This window comes from Pezoporus occidentalis, unplaced genomic scaffold (genome assembly GCF_034315485.1).
Source record: "Pezoporus occidentalis ecotype Australia unplaced genomic scaffold, CSIRO_AGI_Poc_V1 ctg117, whole genome shotgun sequence".
NCBI lineage: Eukaryota > Metazoa > Chordata > Aves > Psittaciformes > Psittacidae > Pezoporus > Pezoporus occidentalis.
The window spans coordinates 4754520-4764045 of NW_026912961.1; the positions used below are offsets into that span (position 1 = coordinate 4754520).

The following is a 9526-nucleotide window of genomic DNA, read 5'->3' on the forward strand; positions in this document are numbered from 1 at the left end:
TAAACATCTCTAGTAACGTTTCCCTTTGCTGTAAAATTTATGAAACTTAGTGTTCTTGCCCAGATTCCCTATTGCTTGCTTTCTGCCTGAGTAGGGAAAAAAAATAATTCTAACCTTCAATTTGCAGATGAACTCTTAAAAGCTATGCCTTGGCATAAATCAGAGGGGGAGAGTCAGAAATGCAAACACTGTGTGTGGAAAGAAAAACAGGCCTGAAGAAGATGACCACAGCTTCAAAAACCACTTTAGCGCAAAATGTTGTCTGGCAGAACGAAGACACCTCACTCTAAGAAAATATATCTGAAACAAACCATAGCATATTTCTCTTTGGAACAAAATATTTTCTGATATGGGTGAGTATTCATTTCTGGAGATGAGCATGTCTTATGCCCGAAGTTAATAAAGGAGGGTCATATTTTATTCCTCAGGATATGCGTAATGAATACTAGAAGTACTCTTTCATTGTACCAGTTTTGTGTTTACACAGAACTGTTGTAGTTTCTGAGAGGCAAATTCTTCAGATAAGTTTAAAATAAGTTTAATATGAATAAACCATGTCAGTACTGCATGATCTATACCACCTGTGGCAAACTTCCTTCAAGATGCTGGCAGTTAGTTCTAATTGCAGAATCAAAAACAAGAGTGGAGCAGATTGCAGGTGTGAGTTGCCAAAATTAGCTGTAAAATGTACACTGGGAAATTAAGAACCTCTCGTGCCACTGTGATGGGTTTGACTTTGGCTTGCTGCCAGATGCCTACCCAGAGCTTTCTTACTCTGCCTCCTCAACAGGGTACAGGGAGAAGACAAGATGGAAAAGCTCACAGGTCTGAACAAAGACAGAGAGATAGCTTACCAGTTGCCATCATGGTCAGAACAGACTCAACTGCTGATTAAAAATAGAGTGGAATGGTGAGAAACAAGGATAAAATGAAAACTTCTTTCCCCCTAAACCTTCTGACTTCTTCCAGGGACAATTTCATTCCTTAATTTCTGACTCTTTTACCTCTTTGCCCATGAGTGGTGCAGGTGGATGAGGACTGAGGGTTGTGTTCAGTCCATAACAGCGCCTCCCTGCCATTCCATCCTGTTCACATCTGGAGCACTTTCTCCCCCTCTTTCTTCACGGACCTTGGTGTTTCTGCAGGGCTGCTTCTCCTATGTTTTTCTTACTCCTCTCTCTCACAGGTGCCATGCATCATATTTTATTGTTTCTTAAATATGTTATCTAAGAGGTGCCACTAGTGTCACTGATGAGCTCAGCTTTTGCCAGCATTGGGTTCATCTTGGAGTCATCTGGAAGCAGCTGCGTCCAGCATGAGGCACCCCTGTTCTCTTCTTGCAGAAGCAGCTGTGTGCGTCACCTCCCCCCTTCTCCCCTGCCCTCAACCATAAGAAGAATCAGTCAAGTTCCTCCTAAGACACTAACAAATTAGACAAACTTCAACCTTTAAAACTTTTCCAAATTTTATCTATGAAAAGTATCAATTGTCTTAGACAGCCCCCTCTTCCAAAGTAAAAATAAAGGAATACCATTGTTACGTATATAAATATAAACACATATATACCTGCAAACATAGATGAGTATGTATACACAAGGAATTCTGGACTAATGTTTGGGTTGGTTTCACTTCTCCTCTACACTTCTGAAACATTTCATGAATTTCAGAGCCTGATCTCACAGTTGCTCTAAGTGCAGGCTTCTGGCAGGATTGCAGGCTCTGTATCTGCAATGCTCTGCTCAAGCCCTTCCTTTGACTTTCCATCATCTATTGACTATTTCATAGACCAAATTTCCACTTAAGTTTGTTTCATTTCTCCTTCCTCCCTTTGTTGAACATAGTCTGTTGTTACAGCTTTGTGGTAGGTTGACCCCAGCTGGACGCCAAGTGCCCACCAAAGCTGCCCTCCTCAGCTGGACACAGGAGAGAAATACATAACAAAAAGCTAAGGTCAGGGAGAGATCATTCACCAATTGCCATCACAGGCAGAGCAGACTGACTCAGGGAAATTAATTTATTACCAGTCAAATCAGAGTAGGCTAATGAGAAATAAAACCATCCCCCAGTCCATCCCTTCTTCCCAGGCTCTACTTTACTCCCAATTTTCTCTGCCTTCTCTCCCCAGCAGGGAAAGGGGACAGGGAATGGGGGTTGCAGTCAGTTCATTAAGTTTCTGCTGTTCCTTCCTCCTCAGGGGGGACTCCTCACACTCTTCCCCTGCTCCAGACTGGGTCCCTCATCAGGTCACAAGTCCTGCTAGCAAACCTACCCCAGTGTGGGCTCCTCTCTCTGTGGGTCCACAGATCCTGTCAGGAGCCTGCTCCAGCAGTCCATGGGGTCACAGCATCCTTAAGGAATCTTCCTGCTCCAGTGTGAGGCCCTCCATGGGCTGCAGGTGAGTATCTGACCCATGGACCTACAAGGGTTGCAGGGGCACAGTCTGCCTCACCTTGGGCTTCACCACCGGTTTAACCATGGGTTGCAGGGGAATCTCTGCTCCTGTGCATGGAGCACCTCCTTCCCTTCCTTTTTCACTGACCTTGGTTCTGCAGAGCTGTTTCTGTCACACTTTCTTACTCCTCTTTCTCCCACTGCAACTGGGAGAGTTGCTGCTGTGCAGCAACTTTTTCCACTTGTTAAATATGCTATCTCAGAGCCACTACCATCATTACTGGCACTCATGGGCTCAGCCTTGGCCAGCAGTGTGTCCATCTTGGAGCTGTCTTGGCACTATTGCACATGGAGGAAGCTTCTGGCATTTCCTCGCAAGAAGCCACCCCTGTAGCCCCAGCTGCCAAAATCTTGCCATGCAAACCCAGTACAAGCTGTGAGGAATAATTCTACAAGGATCTGCTTTATTGTCTGTAGTATTCATGTTTTGCTGGATAAACATCTATTTCCATTAGAAATGGTTTAAACTCATGTGATCTTATGTTACAAGAGCAGCATCTCTGATTTAGTTGTTTTTGCAATTGCAATATTTTGCCATTAACTGCCATTAGCTGCTTCATAAACTGGTAGTCTGGTGCTTAGCCTATTTGCATTTTATTGGTATAACGTATACAGCTAGTATTATTTCATGCTATATTGTCTGGTATTGCTATGTGTAGATAAAGGTTAAAAAGAATTCAGTATCAACACTTTTTTTGCAGCATATCCAAACAAATTAATGCCACCTTAGAACCATGAACCTGAAGTTGCTTTAGATGTTACTTGTATGTACAGCATTCATCTCTTGTCTTTACTTTGTTCCTTCTTTATTACATCAAGATTTCAACATCTACTCACAATTTCCCCCCCATTACATTCTTTATGACATTTTGTCTGATTTCTGTGAAATGGGAAGTACTTTTGTTATTTCTGATTTTTTTTCCAGTTAAATTTTCACTGTACATTATCTGTTATTGTGGGTTCCTTTTTTATAGCAGGGTTGCTCTGTTACCTGGGATCAGCTGAAATTTTTTCAAGCAGTAAGCTATTTTTAATGAAAATTTGCTCTGCTGGAAACAGAATGTCCTGCTCTATTTCTCTGGGCAGCCAGTCTCCCTGTACGACACCTCCATAGAAGTACCCTATATGTGATTGCTGAGAAACTGCAAAAGTATGAGATCTGAACACATGCATTTTCCAGTGCTCCCATGGGAGTTCTTTTCTTTTATGTCAGCTATGAATAAAATTTACAGACTGATATTTTCCATTGCTAGACTAGATGCTCCATTCCCTAAGGGAATTGCAATCTGTGTATTTCCATGTGTTAGGAATTGTTAGGATTAATAGCCTTGCTTAGCACTTGAAACTGCAGTACTTGAAACCTTACGTTAGAAAAACTGTCCAAGGATAAAATTTTGGGTAAAGCTAATATTGCAACCACAAGAATAGCTGAAACCTTGAAACCTGCAGAAACAAGCAGAATTAAGAAGATAAAAGACCAGGGAAACAATTCTGAGAAAATGTGCTAACTTCAGAAGAAGGCCAGCCCAGGAATCAAGAAAAATAATAAGAAATCAAGACACTACTGACCAGAACTAAGCGATTGAACGTGGGCATTAAATAATGGGTGATACATGCCAGGAATCTATCTGTAAGGGTGTAATTAGGGTGCATGGTCTGCAATAGTGTTCCTCCTTTGAGGCACCCAGCTTGAGCTGCTCTGCATGTTAGATAAATAAACCACTTATTTACCTAGCAGATTGCCAACTTGTCTTCTTTGAGGAGGAAGCTAAGGCCAAGCCCTGCTGAGCTGGCATTCACATAATTACTAACATGGACTAGGTGGTGGCTGTGTAATTCCTGTAACATAAAATTACCCTTAACTTCTATATTTAATACACATGAATCTATTATAAGAATTGTCCCTTGGTGTATGATCTAATTATTGCCTGTTTGTGACTTTACTGTAAACTAGACCTCACATAATCATATGTATATTACCATAAACCACAACAGGTTTATTCATATTAGTAGGTACAACTGACTATTGAACAGTTACTAGAACCAGTACTAGTGTACCACAGAATAAGAGCATACTTTCATTTTTATTAGGAATTTCATCTTTGTCTAGAGGCTTTTGCAGATGGCTTAAGCTCTTGGAAATGTAGCAGTTTCGTCAAAATGACGGATACCACTACAACATGCATTTTTTTGTACACTTTATACAGTCTTTTACAGTACCCTTTCCAAACCCATCCTATTGGCTTTTTTTTTTTTTTTTTCCCAGACTTAAGTTTCCAAATCTGTCTTGTTTCTTTGTGTTCCCAAGAGGTAGTGGTTTGGTCATGTAGTCCATTATTGCTCTGCCCTGGAGGTTAAATGTGGGGTCCTAATTACAGCCTAGTCAATTTACATTCTGCAATTTGCCATATATTTTTTTTTCTTTTATTCTAAGTTTAAGTATGGGTTATATGTAAACATTTTTTTAGGTTTGAATGTCTCATGTCTGTTGTGAACAGATGCTGATCAGGGGTTCCCTAACCCTTTAGGACTGCTTATAAAACTGAGGTCTCTTGTAAGAACTTTTTAAGTTTCCTTTTCATACCTGATCCTTTTCAACCTTCATACTTTCTAGGTCAAGAATACTTATCACCTTTCTAAGTACCTTTCTTAGTAACTTTCTGATATTTTCCATTACTGGACTAGGTGCGCCATTCCCTAAGGGAATTGTAATCTGTATATTTCTAAGTGTTGATATAGTCTGATAAACATACAGTTTCACTTCTGTATCAATTATTAAAGGAATCTCTAATACCCAGAACAAAAGCACTTTCTTCTTGCATGTTTTCAGCAGCTCTGTGGAGCCTTCCTGAGGGACAAAATTCCTTTAGGATCTCTTTGCAATTTTTTCTATTGGTCTTTCTTTTCCTAAGCCCAGTCTTATCATGTGGTGTTCACACCACCTGTGTTAGGTGTTTTGTGGCAGAGGTAAATATAAAAACAACCAACCAACCAAAATGCAAGAATCATTTATGTCTTGATTCATTCTTGATGTCAAGAAAGAAAGGGTTTAATTTCTTGCTCTCAGTAGTAAGTGGTCAAGAGCAGCTCTGTTCTCTTAAAAGGTTTTCAGTCCTCAGAAGAATGAAACACCACACCTTTTTCCCCTTTTTCCTTGAGAGAATTCCAGAGTTATCTTACACCACTGGTGACCCCTTGAAATGGTGAAACAGCTCTATATAAGGAAGATATCTGTAAAAATAAATACATAAGTACATAAAGATACAAACAAGCCTGACCAATCTTGAACACAAGTTTTGATATTTGCACTATAATGTAAAAAGCTTTGGTAGAGAAAATTATTATAAATAAATATTCTGACATGTTTTTTGTGCCTTGGCTTGCTGGCACATGCCTTAAAGTCATTTCTGTAGCTCTGCTAGGAAGTAGGATTGTTACCACCCTGGAATAAAAACAAATTTCCTTCAAGATCCATACATGAAGATTGAAACTGCAACATCAGAAAGACTCATTGTCCTGCACAAAGGCTTCTTGGCTCAGATATCTTCATTTAATCCATCTATTTAACCTTCTATCTACTCTTAATGTTATTTGATCTGTCAGTTGGCTGCTCTCTGTACCTTAGGATAATGTTCACCAAAAAGGGTTTAAACCAGCACTGGAAATCAATGGACATAGTTTAAATTTACGGAGAAATCATCCAGTAATCTGAGACAGCACTTTCTTCCACAAGTTGTCCAGAGTAAGGAACATGAAGATCATAAGCAAGTTTGATGCTAAAAATCTTTATTCTAACAGACAGCAACAAGCTGTAGCAATACAAATTGATACAGCAGAGAAAATCACTCAAGAAAATCACTGTTCTTTAAATAATCTGAAGTGAAAAAGCTATTGTGTGAGAAAACCTGTAGGCTGTTATTTTCTAGGACCAAGCCAGAAAAGAAATGAGAAATAAAGAGAGGTTATCTCACTGTGAAAAACTGCACTTAAGCAAATACAAAGAAGCCTTTCTAATAATGCAGCTTGAAGTTGTGCAAAAATCAAGAAGATAGAGTACCTGTATAGATTTTCTATAGTTTTGGAATTAAATAAAGAACACAATTTTCCTCCTGCTTCTTCTCTGTGCTATACATGCATGATAATAGCTATATTGAAAGCAAAGTCAAGAAGAAAAAAAAAAAATCTTCATTCGTACCACAGCAAATCTTTGCATTGCACATTCTGCTTGTGAAGAGGTGCAAGATGAAGTGGTAGATGTTACCCATATTCAGTTAATGTTGAATATACTGAGGCTCTGCTAATGAAGAAAGAACACATTAGAGAACCTTTAATGTATTAGACATGATTCTTCGGAAACTGGTTCAGGACTGAAAGTTGATTGAATTAAAACCATTATATGTATATAATGCCAACTAAAGAACAGGATATAATCATCTTAACTTTTAAATTTCTGAATAACTGACTTTTTTACTAATTTAGAATTTACTATAATCCATATTACTGGCAAACATATACATGGACAACTAGCAAACAGAGGTAAACTGATGGAGTTTCATTACACTGTGAAGAAGTAAAGTATAGACTGAGGTTCTCAAGCAATTTATTTTTATTTAAAGCATTATAATTCAATTTACCTTAAAGAAATCTACTGAGTATTTAAACTGAGGTATCTGAAATCAGAATTTGGCTTGATGCTTCAGCAACTATTAGATCAAGGTGTTAAGGACACTCATTGGCCAGGTCTTTTTTTTCAGGTAAACAATTGTCTTTTTTTAGCATTTTCTCTATTAATTCATGAATCTGTGCCCTTGGAAAAAGTCTGTAAGAAAGCTACAATAAATGGAGATGGAGAAGTTGATGAAATTCCTACACAGAAAGGTCACAACAACAGAGGTACTGATCTTCCTTGAACTGTCAGGTTCAGCTGTGTGCATTTTCCACCTGGCTGCAGTGAGACTGAATGAAAGATACCAAATGTTGTTCTCACTGAGAAAAATTTGCACGAGGGAGTGCTCACACTGAATTGAGTGAGGCCACAAACTGCAAGTATGAACCTTATGTATGCAAAGTCTCACCTGGATGTGGTAATGAATAAGGCCATGGCTTATGTATTACTGAAATGAAACCAGGTACACTGATACCAACCAGCCCATGAAATCAGATTTGTGCATTATCTATGAGCATTGTCAGATTGTTTGCTTGTTTGCTTCTTTGATTCTAAATGTGAACTTTTAGAGGATTATGGGTCACCTATTGAAGGGCTATGCGGAGAATGAGGTGCCAGGAATAGAGCAGTGCAGTAAACCAAAAGGTTAAAAAAGGTTAGTAACTGCGTTTGGTGGTGGATGTTTTTGCACAGCTTCTTCTGAAAGATTTTTCAGAATATATTGAATTTCTGAGGTAGCTGGTATTAGGTTCCTCCAAAAGGCAACAGGTTCAGAAACTTATATTGTACAGGTCTACTACAGAACTACAATTAACAGGCCTACTCTAGGCAGTAAAAATTTACTAGCTGTTTAGCCTGAAAGCAAATATGTAGCTCAAAATAGATGTTTGAGAGATTTTTTTTTTCCAGGGATTGATTTCTGCTTAAACCAAGAAGTTTGCTCATGTTTATTTTTACATTCCCTAACATCAGACAAAAGAGTTTGGATGCTTTTGTGCCAGCTTCTTTCTTACCTCTACAGACAGTTAATGACTGTTCAAGTCACTTGTGTGAGAAAATATCAATCTGAAAAGTAAACAGACTATTTCTTCCCTTCTGCCAAAGAAGGAAGTGGAAGATTCTTCAAACCACCCCCAGATATGCCCTTTTCCACACACGAGTAAATCTTTTGCAATATCTCAAAATATCTGTTCTGTGTTAGCATGTTCTGGTTGCCAAGTCCAAGAACAAAGTTGCCAAAATTCGTGATGGCATGTACTAATCTCTGATTCTTTTTTTAGGCAACAAAGGACTACCTGAATTTTTTAATTAAACCTGATACTACACTGATGATGGCTGTCAGGGAAAAAGAAAAACAAACAAAAAAAAGTTTGTGGGGTTAATGAGTTCTGTAAGGTAAAGTAGACTCTATAGAGTCCTCTGCTCAACCCGTTTTGCAGCATAAATTACAGGTTTCCACTGTTATTTCTTTGCCAAGGTAAATAGTGTGAGGCAAAAGGAGCAATCCAAGTGCAGGAGGTAGTGATATTAATAATGTAGAAAAACTGGTTAGAACATCTCCATATTAATATAGCACTGAGTTAGATGGGCTGTTTTGAACCTCTGCAGCTCAGGATATGTTTTAGAAAATAAGTAGTAAGTGGAAGAAGAAACATTCTAAAATAATCCTGAGGGTTTTTTTGGTGGGTTTTGTTTGGTTGTATTTTTAGTTGGTTATGGGTTGGTTTTTGGTTTGTTTTTGTTTGTTTGCTTGTTTTTGGGTGGGAAGTGTGGAGGAAAACGTGATTTTTAATTATAAATCCCAATCAGCAAAACAGTCATTGTTTTAATTTCTGATGGCTGCAGCTTAACTGAGAACTGAGAAAGAAGCATGCAGTGCTTCCACAATGTAATTAATTTAGCAACAAACATACCAGCTACATTATTCAGACCACACAAACCTTGCTGCTCTTAGGACAAGACTAACTGACCCACAGCAGCTCTTGAAGAGCAGCTCTGCCAGACCTCACATATAGCATGTGAGTTAGCTTCCCATATTTAGTACCAGCAGTTAGTTTCCATCATCCACCAAGGAACTCACTGGAAACCAGCAGGTCTTATTTGGGGAAAAAGGCAGAGCAAGTGTCATGCAAGTGTCATCCTGTGAGACAAATTGGTGATGCAAAAGTGGATATCCCAGTTACAAAAAGCTATTTAATACAAACTCCCAAGTAAGGATAGAACCAACTAGATGCCATGCTTGAGTCAAAGAACACATTTTCTTCATTTGCAGGCCTGGTTTTGGCATCTTCCGCATTATCAGATACAGCTCTTTGGCATATGCAGCATTGCCACTTTTGCAATGGTATTATCACAGTAGGTTGCATGCTGCTGAGTAAAAAGTAAAAAAAAAAAACTGGAGAGAAAGGA

The 9526-nt window shown here is 38.8% G+C and overlaps 1 long non-coding RNA gene across 1 annotated transcript; it reads left to right on the forward strand.

Moving 5' to 3' along the window:
• Positions 1-226: 226 nt before the first annotated feature.
• On the forward strand, positions 227-7485 carry LOC134175521 (uncharacterized). Its single transcript, XR_009969038.1, has 3 exons — positions 227-353; positions 791-910; positions 7370-7485. It is a non-coding gene; the product is annotated as an uncharacterized LOC134175521 (long non-coding RNA).
• The last annotated feature ends 2041 nt before the right edge of the window (positions 7486-9526 follow it).